Source organism: Lonchura striata, chromosome 15 (assembly GCF_050655825.1).
Source record: "Lonchura striata isolate lonStrDom1 chromosome 15, ASM5065582v1, whole genome shotgun sequence".
NCBI lineage: Eukaryota > Metazoa > Chordata > Aves > Passeriformes > Estrildidae > Lonchura > Lonchura striata.
Genome location: NC_140717.1, coordinates 9,186,422 through 9,213,422, shown reverse-complemented (window position 1 = coordinate 9,213,422; position 27,001 = coordinate 9,186,422). Strand labels below are relative to the sequence as shown.

At 44.5% G+C, this 27,001-nt stretch overlaps 1 protein-coding gene and 1 long non-coding RNA gene across 3 annotated transcripts in view; one reads left to right on the top strand and one right to left on the bottom strand.

Annotated features, from left to right (window-relative positions):
* The window catches only part of LOC146766008 (uncharacterized), a 66,035-nt gene extending 43,122 nt beyond the window's left edge, over positions 1–22,913 (top strand). For both annotated transcript variants that reach the window (XR_014958576.1, XR_014958577.1), the window contains one exon: positions 430–22,913. This is a non-coding gene — a long non-coding RNA (uncharacterized LOC146766008). The remainder of the gene's footprint in view (positions 1–429) is intronic.
* The window catches only part of TBX1 (T-box transcription factor 1), a 128,691-nt gene that overhangs the window by 80,685 nt on the left and 21,005 nt on the right, over positions 1–27,001 (bottom strand). The window lies entirely within an intron of this gene.

Here is a 27,001-nt window from a genome sequence, read left to right as displayed (position 1 = left end):
CTAGCCCTGTCCCCGCTCCAGCCCTGTCCCGCTCCAGCCCTGTCCCGCTCCAGCGCTGTCCCGCTCCAGCGCTGTCCCCTCCGTCGGTGCCCGGGCGCCCGCGGCGGCCGCAGCGCAGCGCACGGAGACACCTCGCGGCGAGCCCTGTGACTGCACAGGGGCCGGAATCCCCCTGCCCGTCCAGCCCCACTGACCCAAGAGCCCCAGGCCACGGCCGAAGAACAGAACACAGACAACCCCGGGCCAGCCTTCCGTTCCATTCCGTTCTGCACAGATAGGGTGTAAAAGCAGTTTTCTTTCTTAACGCTGACAAAAGGAGATGATGCAGGACACTGCATCATAGCTGAGGAGTTCTCCTGTGGAGAACAGGCCCCACAGATTTGTACTCCATCATGCATCTGCCCAAAACCTGCAATTTTTCCCCCAAAGGGCTGAGGTGATCACCCACTATATGGCTGGAGACAGAGCCTACCTGCTGCCTACTGGCCTCGTTGCACGTCTGTGGCAGAGCAGAGCTTTCCTGTGAAAATGAGAGGCTGGCAGCCTACGCTTCTGATGCTGAGACACTGTTGGAAGCTCGCTCTACTTGGGGGCTTTGGTTTCCTTGACTTGAAAACAAAGTAGTAATATAGGACCTGCAAGGGTGTCATTATCATAGCAGAGATCTTGGAGTTGCTTGGAAGAGAAGTGCTGGAGAAATGCAACCTATTAAAAATGAAGTTTTTTCCTTGCCAATTCTATTCTGCTTCAAGGAAAGGGGCTTTTGCAATGACAGCTGGGATGAGCTGGTTTTGACAAGTCAGAGTATGCAGGTATTGATGGAAGATTTAAGTGAAACATGACTAAAAGACTACATGGTTTACAGTACTTTTGCCTTCCATGCCCAAGTGCTTCACCTTTCCTAGAAACAGTCAAGGCAGTGGGCACTGAAGTGTCAAGAATCCATGCCTGATTTCAGGGTACCAGCAAGTCCAGAAAATCACAATTGTCCAGACAAGGTCTTCAGCATATTCTCCCACTGGGCTTCTTGCTGGACAGCCTGGAACTGAGCCAGCCACATCCTGGCTGATAATCTCTGCTCTTGTAACTCATAGTTCTCAGGTAGTGAATTTATTACAAGGCATATTTTCACACCTACTTGCCATTTTCTGGAATTTGGTTTTTTCCTGCTAAAAATTCTTCTGATTTTATTTTAATTTTACACTGAGGGAGGGATTATCCTCCAACAATGACTGACACACACACCTCCTTGGGACCTGCCCAATGCTGCCCAGGGCCAGCTGGAAGGCCAAAGCTGCATGTGTAGATTTTCTCTGCAGTGCTTTGGGCAATGCTGCCTAGACTGGGGGCTCAGGCAGGCTCTGCCTCCCCAGACCAGGGGAGAGGAGCTGGGAGGAGAGACTGAGTGCACCTCACCCCTCCTGATGTGCTGTAAAAGCTACGCCGGATGCACCAGCTGGTCTCAGGGCTCTGCTGGCAAGTGCTGGCAAGCACTTCAGCCTGCTCATGTGTGTGGGGGAAACCATCAGGAAGGTCTCCTGACTTTTTAGCATCAGATCACATTTGGGGCCACAACCTGTTCCAGTGGAGTTAAGGCAGAAGAGAAAGTAGATTTTGCCAATGTGTTAACTTTTAATTAAATCTTAATGCCTTAATTAAAGCAAGTAGGGCTTAATTAAGGACTTAGCTAAAATTTAATACTTTAATGGGACTAAAGACTTTAATTTATCACCAAGCTGAAAAAGAAAAAAGCATTAGGGCTCAGTCTGAGATGCACAGATACACACCAACCAATTATGAAAGAATCCTGGGGTGTCAGGTTCATCCATCAGAGCATGCTGTGCACAAGGGCAAATCTGTGGTTGTTCACATTTCCAGGTTACCTGCCTAAAGCATAATCATAACTTGAGATCTTTGTATTAAAAGGTACATGGTACCTTTGTCTCTGTTTAAAGACTTTTCTAAGCTGATGAAGCCGTTCCTCTAGGCCATCCAATTCATGCTGCTGCAGCAGCTCAGGGATGAGGCTGGAGGGGTCCTGGTGCACCTGCAAATGCCCAGAGTCTGAGCCCATGAGCTGCTGATTTGTGGCAGTGTGTGATTTGAAGATGCCCCATCACTGGCACATGGTCCACAGCTCTAAGGACTGGAAAGTCCTGCCCAGCATTACTGTGGTGACAGGATTGCTGCAAGGCATTTGACTGGCTTTTAAAGGCTGAGTTTTCACGGAGCTCAGAGCTCAGTGCTCAGCATCTCCCATCCTCCTCAGATGGGATGTTTGTCAATATTTCTTGTGCATGGGAAATACAAATACAAGCGACTGCATCTCACTTTCAGCTTTTCAAGTGTGATGTCCTTACACTATAACACCTGTACCTCACAAATAAGTGGGTTTTAAGGTGCTTCTGATTACAGATTCTGACAGATTTCCTACATGCACTGATCTTTCAAAGGAATAATTTCCAACCACGTGACTTTTCAAGCTCAAAATCCAGTACACCAATTAATACAGTTACATAGAGAGGAATCAGAAATAATGGCAAGCACAGAAAATCTAACCTTTTACATTTCTTTACACTGTGGTTTTGCCCTGTAAAATTTTCTGCAACTGATCTTGAAAACCTTCTGAAAGGTCAGTAGGTATCATTGTGAATTTACCAGCAGAGAAGTTGAGGTATGGATGGGGCAGTAAATGACTAATCCAAGATCAGACAGTGACCTCACAGATATTTTGAAGACAGTTCCCCATCAGGCAGTGTGCAGCTGCACTCCTTTGAAAGGAATTGGAGCTTAAATAGAACGTTAGGTTGAGAAAACTCAGCCTTTCTCCTGGGTGTAATGTGATACTATGTGGGGCTTGGCATTTTGGTCAGACTGTCATTTCTTCAAACAGAAATCTGCCCAGCCTCTGGAGAAAGGACACATATGTTTCCTATAACAAGACTGTACGTTATTTTTTATATGCATAGGAAGGCTATAATATCTGAGAAGACTCATTACGTGCTAACCATTCATATCTGCAATTCTCTGTGGAGTCACATAGGCCTAATACATTAACTGCATCAGACACACGGAGGGCCAAAGCTTCATCTCTGTCCAAGGAGCACAGTGCACAGTGCAGCAGGACCGGCGGGTCAGGATGCAGAGACCTCTCTCTGTTTCTCTACCAGCCTTCATTAGGAGCAGAGCAATCCCCCAGGAATTGCAGCAACACTTATGGCAGTTATTCACTGCCAGAGGTGGGAGCACAGCTGGGAGCTATGGGACAGGATGTGAGGGTGCATGTAGCCCAGACACATCCCCTGGGCTGATTTGCTACCTGGACACCAACATACAGGAACTTTCAGGAGCTCTGACTTTGCTACCTCCAGGATGTGCACATCCATGTACAGAGTAGAGACAGTGTAGGGGATGCAAATGTAAAATATTCCCCAAACCACACTAGCCATTTCTCCCATAAATCAAGAAGATGTGCTGGGTTCCGCCTGCTTGCAATCCTCCCCAGGATGTGAGGAGAACCACTCTCGTAGCACACCCTGGCTTGCTGAGTCTGCGTGCTCAGCCTGTGGAGGCAGCTTGGGGGTGAGGGGCTGGGGACTTGCCCCATGCACTACTAGTAATTATTCTACTTTGATTCTTGCTCATCTCTGGCCCATGAAATCAAGGCCAAACTTTGGAGTGTGTGTGGGGGGTGAGGAGATGGAAGCTGGGCCCAAACTGCCTTAACTGGTTCCACAGAGCTGCTGCTTTCCGCAGCGAGCAAGCCAGAACAATGTCATCTCAATACCCCGTGCTAATCTGGGGGAAACTGAGCGTGACCAACTTCACGCATGACAGCCTGGAAGCCAAGCATGGGAGGTCAGCACCAGCCTCGCTCAGAGCTCCCTCGCAGTCAGCTTGGAGAGATGAGGCACATGGATAGGCACATCCCAGTGCCCTGTCACTCTCAGCATGCACTGCCACAGAGCTTGGCCATTGCTCTGAGACCCTGGTCCCCATGCTGACAGCCTGAACTTCCAGGGTCTCAGCTACCCACCAACAAGAAAGGCTGGTGCACGTTTTAGGCGTGCTGTCATTAACAAATGAGGCACAGCACTTGATTAATTCCACAGGTTTCTTCCATTAGGAGCCACTACATCATTGCTACACGAGAGCCTTCCTCCCCTCAGCGCTGACCTTCCTCCCACAGCTCGCCCATTTCCCTTGGCTGTGGAAGTTATTACAGACTGGTTATTTGAAAGACCTGGAAACCGGGGCAGCCGCTGCTTCCTTTCATCTCCAGCTCTGCTGCTCCTCACTCCTTGGCAGTTTGGAAGGATGGTGGAAGTAATTAATGGTTGGGGAGTGGAGGAGGAGGTGCTCCTAAGAGGAGAGTCAAAAATTCCTCTTGACAATGACCACATGTCTGAGGCTCGGCTACTAGTTCACCTGACAGCAATAAGGGCCTAATAGTCATTAGTCACCACTGCAGACACGCTCCATGCACTTCTCCATACCCTTTTTTTCCATGATGAAGGCTGGAAGTAAAACAGCATCAACAACCCTAATGCTTTCAACAAACTTTTGTCACCTTGCAGGGAAAGACTGGGGAACTGATGGCTCAGAGAGCTTTGTCAGCATCCTCAGCCACAGAAAGGGAAAGATCTTCAAGCACTGAAATAAAGCAAATAAAACAAGATTTTAAAATGTCAACTAGAATCCATCAGGAAACAAGACAGCTGAGAAGGGACAGAGAATACCCATAGGGAATTCAGGTTGATCAATATGGAAAGTTTGTGTGAACTCATTCCATGTGACCTGCAACTCCCAGTTTACTCTTCCTGTCTCTCTACCTCAGCAGACTCTCCCCCACCATCCTGCCTTTAATTTCTCTGCACCTGATCCTGGGTTATCTAAGGGCTTGCATTCAAAGAACTTTGTTTCTGTGGCACAAGAAGTAGGCATAAAAATACAGTGGTCATACCATAGCCCAAAAGCAAGTAGAGAGCTTGGCTCTGCAGCACTGTGCTTAGGGCAGTAGAGAGCAAGGGTCAGATCCCAGTGCCTTGTCTCCCAGCCCCAATCCTGCCCAGGCTGACATGCTGAGGCCAGGAACCTGTGTGCTGCTCCCCCTGCTGCCTTTCCCACACACTCACACATGATAATATCTGAGGTTTTGGCTCAGAGTCACCCGTAATTAGAACAAAACTGGCAAATTTCTGATGTTAAACTTCAGATAAAATTGGTTGTGAATGAAAAAAATAAAAAAGAACGAGTGTTATAAAGTGAAAATGATATATCTGCAAATTAATCAGTATCTAGAAGAGCGATGCAGGAATGCTAATGCTCCTCCATAGAGGATTTGGAGATTATGTTTTGGACTGAATGCAAAACCAAAACATTTTGAAATGCAGGCAGGAAGGGAGTGCAGCTCTGGATCCTGGCAGCCATCTGCTTGCCAAACTGTCCCACAGCCACAAGTCATGGGGGCTCCCTTGGGCTCTGAGCCTGTCCTAGACCTGCTGACTGCAAGGCTGAGGTACAGACCTGGCACCTGAGCTGTGCCCACTCCTCGGTTCGGTATTGTCCCCCAGGTGTTCTAGCAAGGAACAAATGGGCTCTGTCAGGGCTCTGCAGAGATCCCTGCCTGGGGCCTTCCAGCCTTCCTTGTCATGGAGCTGCTTCAGAGTGTCAGCTGGATTTTGGACTCAAAAGCCTTCTGGAGCAGAGGCTGCAGTTTTGCTTTTCTGAGAATTCTTCAGATTTTCTACTTTATAACCCAGCACTCTGCATCACCTATCCCCCTGTACCCCTGCCAGACAAATTAATCCTGCCATTCCCATTTTTCAACAGGGAAACAGGGGCATAACAAATCACAGTAGTTGGCCCAGGGCCAGACAGAAGATCTGACCTATTCAATCCAGGTCACGCAGTTCTTCAACCAGGCTCTTAATTGCAAGATCATCAATTCCTCCATCCACAGCTGTCCAAGACAAGACTTTTTTCCCAGAAAAGTAGGTAAAAGACTCTTTGGACCCAGCTGCCTTTCATAAGTATCTTTGCCAAGCTTTTCTGCCCCATTTAAGAGGGCTCAGCCATGGTTTATAAAATATCAGATGGAGAGCTCTGAGATAAAGCCCTTTCTTTTTGTAATGCTCAATACAGTGCGTGATTTGGCTGCAGAGGAAAAACGTTGCTGTTTGGAAAAAAGTTCTCCTCTTTGCCTGACCTAGACATCAGTCATTATAAGTAATTATCACAGAGAGAAGAGCAGATCATTTCACTGGTGGAGCAGGCATGCTGCTTTTGAGGAAAACTGCAGTCTCCAAGGAAAGTCACAACCGGCTTGATTGGCACCCAGCTGCCATGCAGAAGTTAAACTCGATGAACTGTGTCAGCCCAGTGGAAGGCAAATGCATGGTAGCTGCTCCAAAAGCCTCTCTGCCCCTAGATTTGTCACTGACTGCATTGTTATCTGCAAGGGGGCAGAATCTAATCAGAAACACATTTTTGAGTGAAGGACTGACCTCTGCAGTATCACCAGGAATTTCTGAGGCAGTACAGCTGTGCAAGTGCCTTCCCATCTCTGTGAGGCACAGTCATGCCCACTTTCATTTCAGTGCTCCACTCATATGGTGCTGAGCAGCTTTTCTTTCTATCTTAAATCCATTCACTGTGTTTGAAATACAGCTGTGGAGCACTGAGATGTTTCAGAACATACCAACAAGTCAGAGAGGATCAACTGAAAGAATTTAAACACTTTTACAAGAACACTTGCATCACCCAGCATTTCATCATGGTTTTTCTATACAGTGTTCAATAGTGCGTGTTTGGCCACTCACCACTTGTCTTCCACAAAAGCACCTCCTCTTCATTTGAAGAAGCAAGAAACACAGAAATGTACATATACCCTTGTTCTAATGATTAATTATTCTCACTGTGAAAAGCGGGGGAAGTGTCTTTTATTTTATAATTATTTGGCTTCACCTTTCAGCCTATTTCTTGTTCTGCCTTTGCACTCAGATTAAAATGTTTAGTTCTTGGTATTTTTCCTTTTGAAAAGTTGTTCATCTACTGTAGCCAAGTCACCTCTCAGATTTAATTTTGGAAAGTCAGATGAGTTGAGCTGTTTAAATATTTCACACTGTTTAGCTTGAAATTGTTTGTGATGCTCCTTGTCCCCTGCTCTTCCCCCACCTCCATTTTTGACAGTGTGGAGCTAACCCCTCATACGGCTATAGAGGAAGTCCTAGCATCAGTCCCACCAATGTAGCCCAGTGTCAGATTCCCCGACTTACTGTTCCATCCTGATCTCTTTTCAGAGCCTGGGGAGAACCCTAAGACCATCCAAGGGCACAGTTCTCCCTCCAAAACTATTCATGTGAAGGCAAAAACTCTCTTTTTTTTGGTCAGGTATAGAAGAGTTGTGAAGACTCTGGGCTTGGTCTCCAACAGGAGCAATAGAAGAAATTCTACAGAAGCTAACGCCTTCAAAATATAATTAATTTCCTCCAGAGTATTTTATTAGTACCCCTTGAATTGCCATGCTCTCAGAAATATACAGTACCCAGAGGTGCTCAGCACTGGAGACCTCTGAAAGCCAGCCCCAGTGCTCAGCCTGGAGGGTGCTGAACACCTTCATGTTCCTGAGCACTGCACACTCTCCATGAAGCCTCCCTAAATGCACCAATTTCAGGCTTTGAGATGGAAACCCTGGAAAGGGTGTGCTGGCATACCAATGACAGAAGTGTACTACTAATTTCTGCTGACTTCACAGGATAAGAGAGGTTATTTCTTTGCTCTCTTTCAGCTTTGTTTTCAAGATTACATCAAGTAGTCCTGAAAAAAAATCAAGTGCAAAAATTCTTTATACCAAAACTATAAGGATAATAAAATAACCAGAAAAATACAATACAGAAGAACAAAACCACTCAGTCAACACTCTGTTTCCTTGTTTTGTTCTAATCTACCTGATTTTTCCCTAAACCTACTCACAAACTTTAGGAGAAAGGCTACATCAGTAATTCTAACAAACATGCCAATTTTCCAGTGATTTGAGGTCACAGTGGGATCAGGGAGGAGATGAGATGAACACAAGTTTTTTCCATCTCATTCTGCACGTAAGGGCAGGACTCACAATTCTCTTGCATACATAAATCCTATAAATGCCTGTGCACCTTGTACGTGGGATTAAGACCTTTTCGAGGTGAGAAGCTGTAGCCACAATGATATGGTCGGAAAGTTGAATCTTCACCTGGCATTGAGACAACTTATTCACAAGTTCCTGCCCTTGACAGCTGGCACTCTGCTAAAATGCAAGTGGAATATTTTCAAAAGCACTCCTGAAAGTTAAATCTTCCATTTTAATAACAAAATAAGAAACAGCCCTTCCAAAACACTTGGCACTGCCCATCTGAAAATCACCAGTCATGTCTGTGCTTATTTTATAATATATGGCAACTTTCTGTCATGCCCCACTGCTGGGTAATAACCTTGGTGACTTTTTGGCAGCTACATTATTAGCGCATTTCAATCCCAAAGCTCAGGTACTGGATTGAAGACCTTGAACAGCAAAGTACTGAGCTGCTCTTCATGGTTACTGGGAAACACCTAAAAATGCAAAACAAACATATCCTAAAGGCTCAGATGCTAAAAGGAAGATTATATTTTTTAACTCATGATTTTTTTTGGCCTGCTGCATACGTTTTGATCACTGAGGGTTTTGCAATTATGCAAATGGCTGAAGAACCCTCTGAAGCTGGGGCTGAGCTGGAGTTCAGAGGCATACCTGTAATAAAATCCCATGATGACTTAGGAGTGCCACTTCAGGCAAATACCCCTTTCCAAGATAAAGAGCAACACACTATTGCAATACGCTGGGTTCTTCTCATTCTTTCGCCTTCCCGATGTTTGGCACAAGTCCAAATCCTCTCTGTTTTCCACCCACCCATCATACATATTCTGCTAAATATCCTGTCCTCTTGTCGTTTTGGCAAAAATAAACTATGCACGAGAAAGAATTATGCCTGTGAGGCTCTCATAAAAAAATTCCTGTGAACGATAAATCAAAACAAAATAATAATTATCACCAGCCACAGGACCACATTTATGTTTCTCATATTTTCCTCTTACTTTTTGTAGATTATCAAGTCTACACAAGAGCAAGAGGCAGATTTTCTTAAAGATACTGATACACCAGTAATCTCCAACTCCAAAACTGAAGCTCACCTTGTCTATAAGAGAATTCTCTATGCTATTTACAAAAAGGTTTAAAATTTTCTCATAGAATTATAAATGGTACATTTCTGTCCTGGAAACAAGATGCTTTGTTTTTTCCTATGGCTACATAAATCTTCCACAGTCCCTGTGCTGCTCCTGACTTGCATTTAATAAATAATAAATAGTTACAAAGTGATTTTTTTCCTAAGGCTCTCAAAGGCACTGACATGGACACATACTCTTTAGATGGGTAAACTGAGACACAAGGGACTTGCCCAAATTCCCAGTATGGCTGGGTGTAGGCAGCTGCCTGATCTCACCCAGCAGATGTCCAGCTTTCACTGGCACAGCAAGTCCAGATCAGGCTCGGGGGCATTTCCCTCTGGGACCACTGAGCACAGGGATGCAGGAACAGCACCCAGCTCAGAGGCGTTCTTCAGCCATGCTGGGGTTAAGGAATGCAAGTGGGGCTGAGACAGGAGTTTCCCACTCCTGCAGAAAGGGTTGGGCTGCTGGGAAGGGCCAGCGAGACCAACTCTCCTGTCTGCTGACCAAGTGCTGCCCAATTTTTGGATGCTGGGCTTCAGTGTGACATGGACCGAAGGACTGAATGGAAAGGCCTAGAAGGGAACATTCTCTAAAGAAATGTTGAAAGAATCAGCATGGTTCAGTCTAGAAAAGAGAAGGAAAAGCAATACTCCACTGTTTTCCCCAGCTTGGCAAAGTACTAAAGGCTCCAGACCCTGAAACAATGTGGAGCTGTGGCAATCAGCACTCAAAGCTAAGGTGTAGCCTCACCTTTCCTTCCCCAGCAGCCTTGGAGCTTGAACAGAGCCAAATCCTTCCAAAAGCCCAAGAGCAGATGGAATTAATGTATGAAGCCCCACCAAAATAAACGTCTATTGGACTTTTTCTAACACCTCATGGGAGCTCAGACAGCTATCCAGTCTTTGTGTCAGCACCTGTCAGCTTATTCCCATTCCAGCAGGCATCAAGACTTGTGCCTCTGTGCTCTTACAACAGCAATTAGGCTCATTAGAGAGCAATTAACACTATTACTTATCAGCAAACTTCAGAAGTATTTTTAAATTAGTTTGTAAATACATTTGCCCACAGGAAAAAATACCATTTGCTGGATTTCAGCATTCCTGGAACTTAACTGTATCTTTCCCTGTGAAAAACCATAAATAAAAAAACACAGGTAATTCCTAACCAAATCCACTGAGAAGGGGCATTGAAATAATAATTTTTTTATGAGCTCTTATTGTTAGGATTAAGGAGGAAATTATGGCAATGCTTTTATCTTAATACCTGAACTTTGGTGTCAATACTTCAGCTACCCTAGTGTCAAACAAAGTCCTGACTGCAAAGTGATGCAATGTGCAAAGGTGCAAGCCCAGCCAGACACAGCATGGTGTGAGCAGTTACCACAGGGGCTGCCTAGGGATGAAGCTCACTCCCCACACAAGTAGCACATGTAGCAATACGGTTAACAAAAGATAATTCAAGGCACTGGACATTTACAGAGAAAAACAGCAAGGATCTAAGGTGTGGCTGGGATCTTCTGGTGAGTTTGCCCTGTGAAATGGAGCATGGTACACATATGGAAAACACAGAGACACAAACGGTAAGCTGAGGTTCAGAACATCACACCACCTTGATATGTTGCTTGGGTGAGCTAAGCACTGTATACAATCTAGTAAAGGCTGAAATTTATCAGACTAATGCAAGCAGTTCGCATCTGAATCCAAGCTGCAATAATTTCCTCAACCCCACAGTATCTTTGCCTACTCATCCAGTCTGCAGCTATCACAGTCTCATTCCTCTGGCAGACACTAAAACCTTAGTTATAATCAGTGTTCACTGAGGTGAAATACTGAGGAGAAAACCAAGCCCTCTGAGAGTACCCACGGAGGATGGCTGATCATGCGCAGGGTGAATTATAAATAGATGTAGTCTGTAAAAATGAACATGCTGCGAGTTGTGGAGAATAGGCAGAGGGACATTGAGATGGGATCCAAATGTTATCACTGGAGATCAACTGATACCACTTGGCAGCATGGGATGTTTCTGCAAGACAGAGTGTGCTAGGTAAAAATATGTTTGGAGGGTCCGAGATTTTATGACCAGGCTGACATCTTATGTCACTTGGGCCAAAGAGCTCATCCTCTGTGTTGTCCACCCAGCCATCTCTGGCAGGGTGTTAGGGGGAAGACTAAGGCACTTGTACCTGGTAAGCCTGTTGGTTTTATTTTCATAACTACAGTCTCCCAAATGTAAATGCCAAACAAGCACATCACAGGCCTGGCAACATGAGCCACAATCTTGGAATGTGACTGCATGGTAATGTTGAGGACAAATTTCTAAACACTCCCCACCCTTCCCTGAGAAATGCAAAGACACAGGCTATTAAATAATCTCTTCATTTTAGTAATTTAGTTGCTGTTTGTACAATGTTTTGAACGTGCATGGTGCCACAGCACAGAAATGCTAAGTACTGGGTTATTTAGCTGTAAAGCCTGTGATAATCCCTCATTATGAAATAATAATTAATCATCATCATTTTATTCAAGAGCTCCTCACCCCTACCCCCACCCAAGCCCTACAGGCACTGACCAAACTCTCTCCTGTCTGGACAGGATAGGTTGGTTATGGATGCAAAGTTCAGGTATGAACTTTCCCAAAGTTCAGGGCTGTGCCTACCTGTGTGTCTCACCCAGCCCGGCAGAGGGACAATGTTCCCTGATCTCCAGCTGAGGATCAAAGCTACCGATACACCCAGCCCAACCATTCCCATCATTCTTACTAGTGCAGAGAGGGAAATTGAGACATTCAAAGGGTAACTGAGGACTTCAGGAGATTACATCTAAGGGAGCTCTCTCTTTTCATGAGGAACTGAGTACCTGACTCAGCTATCTCTGTTTTCTGTATAAAGATGGGGCAGATCTTCAAAGCCTCCCTCCCTGGAGGCAAGGAATATCCTGTTCTTAGTAACTGCCCAGAGCAAGATGCAGGGCAATGTGAGGCTGTTTGGTTTCAGAGCTATCCGTATTAAAAGCAATTTGGCATTTATAATATTAAAAATTAGCACAAAAATATAGTCATGATGGCTGCAGGCAGAAGACAGAACAGAGCCTGGACATTTGAGAAGCCAGAGGGGACACACTATAGCAAGACTGGGACCTTGAACTGGCCCCCAGCCACATCCACCAGCTGTAAAGCCCCAGTGCATTTAGAGCCTGGGCAAACACTCATGAAATGAAGAGGCAACAGACAGGGCTTAGTCATCAAAGATGAAGATGCAGGTGTCCCCCCCTGCTTGGGACCCTGAGCTCTCTGCAGCAGTTAGCAGTGCAAACAGTAAATGCCTGCTGTGAGTGCCACACCTCTTCCCCGCTATCCCTCCTCTGACCAGACGTGAAGGTGTTGTATTTCTTGTGGGAGCTGCTCTGCTTTGTACTAGATGTTTCAGAGCCAATGTAGATGGTCATGTACCAGCTGAGTGGAGATGTGCATTCCTACATGAGTTTGAAGGTCTAAGTGTTTTGAATTATCTTTAACTTGCACAGCACAACCCCCCCTCAGCATTACAGACATTTCTACAGCTGGTAGATCTCCTACCAGCCCTGGTCATCCTGGAAAACCATCCCTCAGCCTTCTCCCAAAACTTTACCAAAGAAATGTCTGCAGCTGCTCCCATCTGCTTTAAACTTTAATAAAACTAACGTGGAAAACCTTGTGAGATGGTTCCTATTCCATCATGTCTGGGGAAAATCTAAATTTAATATCCTAGATACCAAAAGCAAGCTTAAGGTGATCTCAGTTACACCTGACTGACAAACTAACATGAACAAAGTTTCTTGTGCATCCTCCCTGACAGGCAGCACTAAAAAGCTCCTAGTTTAGCAAGTTGTCATTAAACTGAGCTGTAAGAGGAATGACTGGGTGGGGATGGCTGCTATGAAGGGTCAGTTAGACACAACACTAGTATCGATCCCTTGGTATGAAAAAATAGAGTCAAGAGCCTTGGTCTGCTCTGGTGCAGAACTCTGGAGGTGGAACTCAGCTGATTTGGGCTCTTCACCTGTGATAGCTCCACAATAGCTCACTGTGTCTTGGCTAGGGTTCAGGTATGCTTTAAGAACTGATTTTCTTATTAAGCTTTTCTTTTGTAACTAACTTTCTTCCAACTTTGAAATCAGGCAACTGAACTCCTTTTGATGCAAATTAAATATAATTTTAGGCTAGCTCAGTATTTAACGTGGACCCCTTCCTCTTTTGTGGAGGTAGAAAACCTAAATAAATCAGAATTGTCGACATTCCCCTTCTGCAGCTGAGCTAGGAATGATGTGAGCACTGGTGTCAGGCAGTGCCAGGTAAAGGGAGACTCAAACCCCTGAACAGATGTCACACAGCACCTTTTGCCACAGAGCAGACAAAGCAGAGCACCAAACTGCTCAAGCAATGTACCCCTTATCAGTATCTCTAGTTTTGTGAGGTATTGCAGTGAGTTCTTAATGATATTGTGAGAGAAAATACTAACAAAAATATGTGCAGGATGCATTAAATATCATTTCAAAGACAGAATGTGAAAAGAATTTTTAAGAGGGAGGAATTTGGGGAGTTTTTGGAAGTATTCTGGACAGATGTATTCGTGTGCTTTTAGTTCAACAACCTTTTCACTATTCTTTTTCAATAGCATGGAAGAAAACATAATACCAGCAGTGGAAAAAAATTACAGAAAACACTGGCAGAGAGTTGGATTATCCTTTCATTCTTGCAGGAGAAGGTACCCTGAAATTCACATTATTTAAGCTCTGAGTAGTTCAGTTAATATGAGAAATAAAACTTTCACCTCTAAATGTGAGTGGTATTCACAACTGGAACTGAGAGGGGCTTCTTCAACAGTCACACTTAAAACATAGAAGAGATCTTTCTGCAGTAGAGCAGGGGAGCTGTTACCTGTCCATAGATATTGCTGGGTATCTTGCCAGTGCTGAAGATTGTTGGTCTGTAGCTACACAGCAGGTCTCTTCTGCCCTTAAAGTCTCTCTAGCTACATTAGACCAGGGCCAAATCTTGCTCAGAGTTATACTGAATTTAATCCACAGCAAATCTGTGAACCTGTTTAATATGCACTAGCTTTACACCAGCATAAGGAACAACATACTTATGAACCCTCATGTTTAGATTTTGACTTTCTCAAAGGAAAACAGATCATACCTAAAACAGTCAGGCAGCTTTCTTTTCAGGGAGCTGCCTGCTAAATATTAGTAAGATACTTTCCATTCTGGGACTCTCGCTTTGTCTTTCTCTTCACTCTTCAGCAGGTTTCCATTCAAATCAGGTTGTTTGCCTCTTGGCCATGGATATTTCTGCAAAGAATGACTTTCAGATGGGATGACATTTCCAAAGCGCTCGAAGGGACAAGTCTGACCATGCTGTTCTGTGGCTGTGACACATTATCAGATACTGACCCAGAGGGAAGGTTTTTTGGCTGAAAACTGAGATAGAAATAGATCCTTTTGCCTATGTCACAGCTTCTTGACAGTGAAGATGAAGAAATGGGCTACAGAGGGACACTGAGAAAGAATAACTTTACCACAAAGTTTTTCCTCAGCCAAGACTGGCAGTGGATTCACTAAGGAAAAGCAGAGTTTCCAAAGCACACAGCCCTATTTTCATCCTACAATGGCAGTAAAACTGGATCCAGGTTTGACAACTCAAAGGACAAGAGACAAGATGGCACAAACAAACCACAGGACCTGACTTTGCTCTCACTAACATGGCTATAAAACCCACATGGCAATGAAATCACATCATTTTAAAGAAAAAATGGAGCACAAATTTTATTTTTGAGAGACTACATTTCCCTCTTTGTTACAAGATTATGATCATGTTATGCCAAGATCAGTTATGAACCTTGATGTTTCCAAAGGCGTAATGAAATACTAATCCTAGAATTTTGCCCTTGTATACCCACTGAGTGAACAGCCATTCTCCAAAGCTCTCTGGTGATTACACCATGTCATTGGCATCTCCTCTTTTTAAAAAACACTTGAGAAAATAAAATAAAAATCATGTTGTTAGCGTCTTCCCATCAGAAACCTCAGGGATCTTTAACTGCAGAAAGGAAAAAAGCCTTCCCTAGTGCCTGACAGCAAGTTGCATTCTTTGCTGAATGGGAGGTCAAGAGGTGACCTTGCCCCTGCCCAACTTCCTGATCCTCCCTGGCTGCCAGCGCCGTGCCTGGGAGCCCTGGGCCGCTCCGAGCTTCCTCGCAGTGCAGGCCGGCACCAAAATGGCCTGACAGGGCTGGAGGGAAAAGGAAGCTGCTTCTATTCCCACAGACTGTTGTTTGTTTTTAATGGTAAATGGCAGCTCCATCACTGCATCCCACAGGTCCCAGGGAGGGCCACGGGCTGCACAGGGATCATGGGCACAGGTGCCACCACAGCTGGGACTCTGCAGGGGTTCAGCAATGCTGCAACAGGCAGTGAGTGCCAGGGAGGGATGAGACATCAGCCTCATGAGATTTACTTACCTCAAGACTCTTTTGTTTTGTACCTGATTTTCTGACTTGCAAATTATACTTCATGCCTAAGATAAAAGTATTTTCACTTACATTTCACTGCACGGCTGGGGACAAAGAGTGCCTTTGCTCATAGGTTTGTTGCCATCTTGAATTTTCTTTTGGGCCAGAACTGAGAGCTACTGCTCAATGGGACACTGCAAGGCCTTCAGGAATGGGAGCTCCATCAAAAGAGGAACAGTACCAAAGCACATCCTGTGCATGAGACACAAATCCAAGCTTTTTTTTCTAGTTACAGACATGCCACAGAGTGGAGGCAGCAGTTGATCAGTGCTTCTCAGTGTCTGTGTTACAGTGACCATCATGGATGTCTCACTCCTTTGGCAAGAGAGTTGTAGCACCACAAGAAGAGTCAAGCTCCATCACAAATGTTTTGCTCTGAGCAACCAGGAGCACAGACAGTTCCTTTTGCTTCTGAGGAAGCGTCTGTGAGTGTATGCAAGGGAGATATGCAGGAAGCTCAACACCAGATCCAACCTGTCTTTCTCATGTTAATCACTTGTCTGTCATAACACAACAGGTAAATCTCATTGTACAAGCAGGCACTTGGAAGACAAAGACAGCCACCCATATGTGAGGCTTAAAATGACTGGCAAGTGCAGAAACTTGTCCTACCTGAGACAATTATGTGCCATTCTGTGAGTGAGCTTGTGGCTCCCCTTCTGAGAACCTGGCCTTCAGAAGCATTGCAGACATGCAGCATTTCTTTTGCAAAAAACAAACATATTTTGCTAAATAAATTTGTGCTAGCTGTATCATCAATTCTTTGAGACTGAAATACTTGAATACTCTTTGGCTTTACAGGGGTAACTTTTTTTGCATAGGGCTGTAGTAATACTGCTGTCTCATCTGACACACAGCTTACAAGAACATTACATTCCTCCCTGGTAGCTTCTGAAAACAAAACTTCAGAGGAGTTTTCCAACAGCACATGTAGCAGTATGGGGGGACTGTGGCCTGCTTAGTTTTTCTAGTTATCACTTGTTTCCATAAAAAAGGAATAAATTGTGACTATCATAACATTCCTAAATTATTCCAAGGTTGCCTGCCTCTGCTTCTCTCAGCAAAGTTTTATTTGTGCCAGCTCTGCTGAGCTTTTGCTGATGCCACACAGTGACAACACATGCACAGCTTCACGGGCAAGAGGAATCCTTTTTGGCCATATCCACCATGGCACTGACTGTTGTTAGATAGGTTATACCCATGTCCCACAGTGAAAGTTATTATACACTCACTCATGGCTATTGCTGTGTAGCTGCTCTACACAGCTATTGTACCCTGAGGATTTAAACTGTCAAGCAAAGAGCCTGCTCTCTATTTTCTTTGCTCTTTTTCTGTGTCTGCTTTACATACTGATGGAGGATTACCCTGGTTTTACCTGCTTGTCAGATAGCTATACCACTAAGTACTAATTGTATTGTTCTAAATCTCTCACATTTCTTGACTAAAATTCAATTTACTTTTTTTTTGTCACAAGAACCGCATGCCTGATTGTCCTGGGCTCATTCTCCTTTTCTGGTTTCCCTTGTCTTTTCAAAATGAAAAGCTTGTAGAAAAGCTTTAACTGAGCTAATGGAAGGGGAGATTGTTGTTTTTAAGGCAGATGTGTGTCTAAGAGCATTTTGGCACTGTTGAAGGGAAAAAAAATAGTCAAAGCAAAGGCTTCAAAGAAAGACTGCTGTCTTTATTCTGCATGCTATACCGCAGTTGGTGTTTTGCAAAGGCATGGAGCACAATGACCACATAGTGTCTTTTCTTTCTCTGTACATCTGCTAAACACACACCTCACACCCGACAGCTCTTTACGTCCCCTTTGCCTAAGTCACAGGATAGACCCTGGGTGCCCCAACTCTTGGTAAATGGGGATGGGAAGAGAGGCAAAGAGCAGCTGAGACTTCTGGATCATGTGCCATAACAACATAAGGGTTTGTTGATGGGGAGGGATGACAAGGTGAAAATCTGGAGCCAAGTTCTCAGCCAGGTTGAAGTAGCAGTGGGTGGGCTGCGAAGTTACAGGGGGACATGAAGAGACTGGGTGCCTGGCCAGGGCTCAGTGACACTGAGGGGCTGGAGAGTGCCAGTCACCCAGCCTGCTCCTGTCCTCTGCAGCTGCCACTGCTGGCTTAGGGGTTTTGTGCTTAAAAATTCAGCTCAGCAGGAAGGGGAAAGTGTGGTGTGGAGGCAACTGCGAGGGCAAAGGGGAGATGAATATTTCATTTGTTACGGGGCCTGAAATAGCTCTTAGCAGTCCTGAGTGTGAGAGTCATGTTGCGAGGTGGGGGGAGAGGTGGGTGCCAATTTGTCAACAAAACTGCTTTAGAGTTACACCGAAGATTTATGAGTGTCTGCATGATCCTTCTAGCAACCAAATCCTGCTCAGGGTAGGTGAGCCTCATGCTCTGGAAGGATAACAGAGCTCAGATGTGTTCACTCAGTCTGGCCTGGCTGGAGAACGCCGTTACCTGCACTTCTAAGGCAGCAGCTATGACCTTGGAGCTCCAGTGTGTCCTGGGAAGTCACTTCTCCCTGGACATTTAGTTGCAGCTGGTCATTAAGTGCCTTTTAACATGTCACCCAGAGGGTTAAGAGACAGACCACATCTGTTAATAGACCCAGGGCAGAGCCAAGACAAGAATCTGACCTAAGGACTGTACAGACCCAGCACAGTGGGCTAACACAGAGACCCAGCTGTGAAAGACTACTGCCCACAGTTTGACTCACGCTGCAGTTTTGCTATAAAACATCATTTTTGATCAATCAGTTCTGAAGCGTATCCTAATGGAAGGAATAAGGCACCAACCTGCAGGATAGAAGTCCCACATTTTGGCCCTAAACCCTTGATATTTCCAAATCAGAAGGATAAAACTGAAACGAACAAGTTTCAGTTCAGCAGCTCAGTGCCATCTTACCTCCTTATAAATCCTGACAGCTATCAGTGTCCCAGCCCAGCCTTCACAGGCTCTCACTTGCTCCCCTGTCCCACCCACTGTACCCAGCTCCTCACTGTCACAGGTGGAGCCCATTCCTGACAGTCCATTTGGAGCTTTGGACAGCAGCACAGAAGTCTGGTTGTGCTCCTGCGCAGGCTGGAACTGGCTCAGATTATTGGAACAGCTCTAACTCTAAAGTTCATGAGATGTGTTATCATCCAAGAATACAGATGTAGTTCACTGAATGCATTTAATAAGCTTAGCTAAACCAGATTGGTTTTAGGACATTTACAATTGATTAAACTGGGCCATGTGACAGAGCTTCAGGTGGAGATGAGACCTTAAATGATTATTTTGCCTCTTAACTCTAACAAGTAACCAAAATTTCCAATTTTTGCTGCTGACACTAAAGCATTTATTACTGGAATAACTCTGGAATAAACCTGGAAATGCTTTAAAAATATTAACTTATTCTTAAAGGGAAATACTCCTATTGCTATTCAAATTCAAGGTGGCATTCAGACTTGAAGCTGGATTTCCCAGTCACAATGTGGGATTAATAGAGCTGAAGTCAGTCAGAGGAAAGGCAAGAAACAGTGCTTAGGTGCAGGGCAGCCTTCCACGTCAGGAAAAGGAACACAGGCACAGCCTCTTTTGGGAATATTTCAGGAGTTAGAAGTGGACACAAATAGTTTTATTACACGATTCCAGAAGAGTTTTTAAACCCCCTGTTTCCTCCTGTAACACAAGAGGCTTCTGAAACACTGATACTCCTCTTAGCTCAGTCACTGAAGTTTGGGCAAGAGATAATAGACTGTGTTCTTGGACATGTCTCAGCACTGAGTGAAGGGTGATCTTTGGAAACACTTGTTCTAACCCACACCTCAAGATTTTCCCCTTCCCCACACTGGATACTAACCTGGAAGACTGTAACTTTCCCCTGAGAGCACCTTTCTCTTAAACACCAGCCTGTGCTGAAGCTGGGGGTCACAGCATGCTCATTCAGCAAACTAGAATGTTGCAAACAGCATCCCAGCCCCAGCAGAAACACCAAAATCATTATCTTCCAAGGAACAGCCAGCCCTCAGGCTGCAAAGAGGAGGGGGTGAGGGACCCATAACCCTGCACAGCTCCCAGTGCAAATTTACTGGCCTCCTGTCTCGTTTTAACAGAGTGAGGCTGGGGGAGAGAAATACCACACATAAATTTGCACAATCAGTCATACAAGGGGGAGAAAAAAAAAATCCACAGTCGTCTCCAAGATTTACGAGCCCCCCTGAGCTACAGCACAGAAAAAACAAAGACACACACACATACACACAAGGAGTGAGGGGAAACATGATCCCACTTGCAGCTTTATTCCTTTATCATGTTCCCTGACAGCAACCTGGGCTGTACAAAGAGGAAGCATACAGAAGGTGTGGCTGTGAACAGCAGAGAAACAGCCCCATGACTAGTAATGTCCATGTCATAAAAGCTTGGCACTGCTCCTTCTGGGTGATCTTGAAGCACCAGAGAAATCCTTCCATCCCCTCTGACCTCAGTTTAACTGGAATAAACTGAGTCCCAGTCAATGGAGCCACTGCAAACTCACCTGGTGTAAGCTGGGACAGAAGTATGTCCCACCATTGTTTACATCCCTGGGATGTGCCCATTTGGACAAGCGCAGTCTGCACTGCCCACTCACTTACAGTTCTTCCACAAGTTTTAGAAAAGCTTTGCTTTAACAAGGAAGAGATCTGTGGATCCAGACCCTCAAACATGTCCTCCTATTTTAGACAACATGGCACGTGTAGAATTTAGATCACTTTAAATTCTCAGTTTGAGCATTAAAAATGAATGCATTAAACAACACCATTTTTTGCAAAAAAACCACTCTTGATTACGGAATCTTCCTCTCTCAGAGACAGTAAATGGTACATCAGTAAATGATACACTTAAAACAATCTAAATCAAGTGAACATGACAAGAGCTTATCATCAATGATCAATCACACTGCTTGTTGCTACATTCCACCCAGCTCCTTATAATATTATATCATCCACGTAGGCTGTACAGTGACAGAAACATTCTGCTCTTACATGTGTATAGAGCACCTAACATACACCTCCAGACCTAGTCCTGGGCTTTGACCACTGAGAAATGCTGGCTCTGCTCATCTGCTGGTAGGAGTTAAGAGAGGATCTCTCTGTGTAAATTAATAAATTCAATAAAGATTTCTATGGCCTGGTCATTGTCCCTGAAGTCTCCTAACTAAGGTGCTCCCACCCTTTTGCACCCCTCTGTTTCTGCTTTCTAACTAGGTTCAAAACCATCGATTTAAAAATTCAATAAATCAGTAAAGCTCAAAGTAAACTCAGAATCAGATCTCAGTAGCCTATTTTAGCAGTTTCTTCTTATAAGTTTAGCTTTAACAACCTCCAGCCAAGGGGTGGTTGGGTACAGCTCACCAAAGCAATATAAGCAGAGGTATGGTGCAAAGAAGCAGTGCAAAAGCACTATTTCGTTTTCTCCCCACTGGTCCTGACTCCATCACAAAAGCAGTGACTGGTTTACATCTATTTCCTAATTAGTTGACATAAGCAGTTTTATCTGCAACCTGCCCTACTACATAGACTTAAAAGCCAGTGATTCCTTCCCTTTTCAGTCACATCATATGACCATGGCCAAAAAATATGTCTGAACAGCTCTCCCACCTCAGGCCACTTAGAGGGACTTTTTGGGCATGTTCCAGTTCAGATGCTTTTTCTGAAGTCAGTCTGTGATTTTCACGTTAGTAGTTCTGCTACAGCCCGAGATAAGTCACAGAGTCTGCAGACACTGATGCTCAGTCCTTAGGAACACCTGTAGAAGGGCAATGGCAGGTGCAGGTGAGAGAAACACCTGGCCCACAGACCTGGGGCCCATGTCCCCCATGCCACCAGCTGACAGCCAAGTAGTGCCAAGTTTTTTAAAAATGACATGACTCGGGAGCATGAGCTGTCTTTGTAAAAGTCACTGATGAATTTTGAACTCTCAAGACCCAGTGCCTTTCCTAAAAGTCTTGGTTCCTAAAAGCCCTAGCAGGGCAGATGGGTACAGACTGGCGCCAGGAGCGCCAAGTAACAAACAACCTGATTGCATTTGCAAACAAGAGTTTTAGCGGAACTGGAATTGGTCCTTAATGACCAATGCTAAAGCCAGAAATTGAAATGATCCTTTTCCTATACTGCCAAATACACAAACATTAAATTTATGTTGTATCTTTATGGTAAGGAAGCTGTAGGGCATGCAGTGTTTGGGATTCATTGCTGCATGGCTAAGGGACAGGAGGCTGTGTCAGGCAGGGGCAGGGCCAGAGAAGTGCAAGTCAGCTTCCTTTGAGAGATGGATCCGAGTAAGAGAATGTGGGAGCTGTGCCCCAGCCCATGGGATGGTTTTGCTTGGTCTGTAAAAGATACTGCCTCAAACAGGATTTCTTCAAGGGGACAAAGCAGGCTGGAAGAGGACTAATGCAGTGCCTCACAGGCTGTGGGATGATGTATTTGTACCCTGCCATCACACCTGTTAAGAGCTCAAATGCACTTTGGAAAAAAAGTCCAAACCTCACTTCAGCTAGATCTCATGCAATCCAAATCCTCCAGTCTCCCACCTCCCAGAGCTTTTGTGCTGCACTTTCAGTGCAATTACATGCTAAATATCTGTCTGTCAGTGTGCTGGATCCCCTCAATTTGTATGACATGCTTTAACGCAGGCCAAGCCAAGCCTAATGGAATGACAGCTATGCCCTCCAACCATAGACCGAGTGCTGCTGGGAGAGCTTGCCCGGCTCCATGAGGAGCAGGGGAGGGGGAGGACAGAGGAAAACCAAATGCCACCAATTAGCTGCAACACTTGGACCCCTGGCTCAAAGAGAAGGCACCTTCTTCTGTTGTTGGCTCTGTATGAAAAACCAGCAAGGGAATGCCATGCTGTGTGTGTTCCCTGGCCCCAGACAGACACACAGCCTCTGTCACGAGTGGTTTGCCAGCAGGTGTAAACATGGGGAGCTCGTAGTGAACTTTACTGGGCAATGCTGGTTTACAGCAGCTGAGGGTTAGATCCCTCTGTCTTTGCACTGATCCCATATCATGGTTGTTTTAGTCATGCACACCAGGAGAGAGTCAAACTGGAAAAAAAACCCAATTCTTTTTGAAAGAAATCCTTAAACTCCCCGGCTATCGATGAATCTCTCCAAGCTTGTTTTTGTCTTTATGTCCAAAACAGCTGGGAAGGTCCTTCGAAATTACCAAATCCATCACCCTCTGGTAGGAAACGAGAAAAAAGGGCCAGGAGAGCCGCTTAACAACCAGAGAGAATTCTATTTGTTCAAAACCTGGTATAAGGGGGGGGGGGGGGGGGGGAAGATAAAATATATCCCAACTGCACATTATCAGGAGGGGAATGAAAACTGATGAGAGGGACACGGCACTAAAAATAATGATTTTTCAGCCAGCAGCCAGACAGGCGTCTAATCCCATCTGAATAGAGACATCACTGGAATAGCACCCGTCAGGGTAACTGCTGATGCTGATTCCAGCTGGACAGGTCTCATACAGCCCAATGAGCATACCTCGATCCTGTGTTTCTGTTAAACCTTTTCTTTTATTCTTTTTAACTGCTTTCTTCCCTCAAACCTTATTGTCTCTATTGTAACCTAAGAGGGCTTTTTAAAAGCTGTAATGAAAAAAGTTAAATGAAATCCATATATCATTAACACTGGCATTTCTAGGGACCATCCTGGCATTTGGTTGTAAATGTGTTTGTAGCTGGGCTGTGGGACTGTTCCTTTCTGGGATGTTTGACAGCTCCATGGTGCAACATCTCATTTTTACAGACAAAGACTGATGACATTTTCCTTTTCAATATCAGAAGTGTTTAATAAACACCTCCATGTAACAAATACCTATTCCTTTGCCTGGACTAACAGCTCTGGACAGAGATTCAGCTATCCTGAATTTCCCACTCAGTAGGGAAAGTTTGTTTGTTTTAAATCAGTGCAAGAATTTCCTAACTTATATTTATGGAAGAGAAAACAATAAATCAAATTAATACAAGCCAATTCTTGCCTCTGGTAGGAGCTGTCAACTTGAGCTCCCAGCCTTCCTCAGAGTCCTTCTTGCAGGAGCCACTGAGCCTCCCTCAATCAAAGGCTATAGAAGAGCTGCATCCTGGATAAGTAATGGATACAATACTTTAGCTGTGGGATTCCTGCTCTGCAATGGCTCTGCAAGCAAGACAAACACTGTGAGTTGGTGGTGCTAGAGCCCTCTAGGTGAGGGCAGCAACGAGCAATCTGCAGCTGGATTCAAGACTCACACTGGGCACAATACTCTGTGATACCAGGCCTGGCCAGCCTGCAAGGGGAGCTCCTCATTTCAAGACTCTCTTCATCCTGGCCTAATGTCCTGTCAAATAGCTGATGTGTTTTATTGCACATTTCAGCAGTGACTGAAACACAAGTGTGCGAATCAGCATCCCAAACAAATTGTGGCAGGGCACCAGCTCAGTTCTCTCATAATCATTTTTATAGCCTTGAAACACAGAGGTCCTGCTGGCTAATCACCACAGGGCACCAAGGATGGTGCTTTCTGATTTAGTGGTCTTTTTCTTGCCTTTTGTTAGTGTTTAACTATGTCTATAAAGAAGCATAAGCAAAAACCCTCTACTTTGCCTTATGACAAGAACCAGCAGCACCTGAGAACTACCATTGCTGCACCTTTTGTGTCTTCTTCATTCACCCTCTAAAGCTGATTCCTAGATTCTGTTCCTAATTCATTATTCCTCCCCTATGTGGACCTTCTTGCCTTGTTAATTCTGAAACTACAACCACCTGAAAGAACAAAGGTTACGGGTAAAGGTTTAATTCTTATGTTCAATGCATTTTGACACTTGAGCAATTATTCGCCTATCTCAGTGGGTAAAAAATAAAGACAACCCAGACTAAAATGTCCCATAATTAAAGCACTGAAAAAATAAAACTCGAACATGGTTCAAAAGTGCCCAGTAGACTGCTTTTTATAGAGGACTGAAATGGAATTCTGTTTCCAGGTTTTCCCTGGAGCATTCCAAATCTGGACCCGTGGCACCATTACTGCATTTTAAGCACATTTACTGAAATATAGAAAACACCTTTGCTCTTTATGACTTCAAACACACTCTAGACTAAATGACTCAGAATGAATACCTGAAGTAATGTCAGCAGAGCCAGATGGTTAGCATTTGCAGGAGTTAGTACAAAACAGCTCAGTCTGTACTTTCCAAATGCTCAGAAGCAAAATATCCCAAAATATTTCCAAACATGTCAAAATCAGAATTTCTTCATATGCTTTGTGGAGAGATTTTTATTTTAAAGTCAGCTGTATGTTTTTTTCCCTAGGCTTGAATAATGATGCAAATCTGATGAGAATTAAGACAGTAAAGGAGCCTATGAAATCCTTTGGCTACACAGCAACAGAGAGGGGGTCTCCAGAGAAGGAAATTTCATCCGTCTGCTTTGCTGACAGGAGAAAGCTCAGCATGATAAAAGAGATCTTGCCACTTGCTCTGAGAAACCCCAGCAAAACTCTGCACTGATACATCTCTCTGACACCTGCTCCAGCTGATCCTTCGCAATTTGACAGGGCTGGAGGGCTGAGGGCTAAAGAGGAGGTGGGCCAGGTCCTGAGAACAGGCAAAACATTTCATGTGTCTGATTTGGCTCTTGGCTTTTGCAAAGGCTGAAAAGGAAAAAAGCCAAATATATGGGCACCCATTCTGTTATGTTGCCAAGGCTTTGCAACCTATTCTGTGAAGCTCATCTCCTACTTGAAGTTCATTTTGCAGGACAGTATTGTTAGACACTTTTTTATTTTGTCTTTTAAATGTTTTATCTCACAAATCAATCCTTTCAGCTCCCTATTCCTTATCCTCCTTGAACTTTTATCTGTGCAGGAGAGCACTGCATCATTTATCTAGTCCTCCTGGGACTTCACTGAAATCCTCACCTTGAGAACACAAAAACATTAACTGCCCCTGGCTCGAGTGCACAGCCAAAAAGTTTTGGAGGTTGCAAGAGACCTGAGGCAACGTTCCAGATGTGTAACACATCTTTCTCAACTTACATGAAACATACTCACGTGCAAATATTGACAACACACAAACTCCTGATAATCTACATGCCACACATTACAGACACACTTGCCATAGCATGACAACATCAGCTAACATAGCTTTTAGAGTCTTAGAGAAGAGCTTTCTCTCACAAAGCTGGCTTTTTAGCTTTGTCTCCAGAGCTTTTCCATGAACATTATTGTTTGAGGTTACAATTTATCTCAGTTATTGACTGGGAGGAGAACAATGTAATGGTCTCAACCGCACAGAATTTCTCAATTCCATGTACTGGAACTGTTTTTCTTTCTGGAGTGAAAGAGTGTTTAGTCTGTTTAGCCTTTGTAATTAGTGAAAAAAAATAAATAAATAGGTACTGGTTATGTTACCAGCTGCAAAACCCAGCCAATTTGCTCTTTCCTTTACAGATAAGATGAAGCATCTTTTCCCAGTGATGAATAACTGAGTCAGACCACATTACCTGCAGTCAGGTTGCAGGTGCCAACCAGCTGCACATCTCCAGCCCCCTTCCCCTGCTGCTGTGGTTTGCATTTCTGTGACCTGCTCCCAGGGACTGTGCAGAAACCAGGGAGGGGGAGGCTGAATGCACTGTTTCCACTCATAGAAAGCATAAGCCTTGCACAGCAGTGGCTCCTTTGTGCCTCTCTTCCTGAAGGAGGAGTCTGTGTTTGGCCTCTAGAACTGAGCATGGGCAGAGATTTATTCCCCAGAAATGGTGTGAAATTTCCCCATGTTATATAATTTTCATAAAGTGGTACTATCACAGCAACAAAATATGCTGCTGTCCTTTAATTTCCTGTCAGTCCATCTGTGTTTACAGTCCATTCTGCAACCACTGAACTTGAGTTTCCTCTGGTAAAAAATCAGTACGAACAAAAGTCAGGAAGGATTACACAGCAACAAACTAGTTTAAAAGCCCACTCTGGTGGCACGTCTTAAAATCTGTGCCAGATGGAAGAATTTCAACTAAGAGAAAAACTTGGAAAAGTCTCACGTCTTCTGGCTGAACTATGAGAAACTAAGTTCCACTGCACTGACATGAAAGGCAGTAAGAGGCAGTTCATAAATTACACTCTGCTGCTGCCATCATGAGTTACCAATTTCTAATTTTGCAGAGATATTACACCAAAGCCATGGGCAACATCAACCTGTC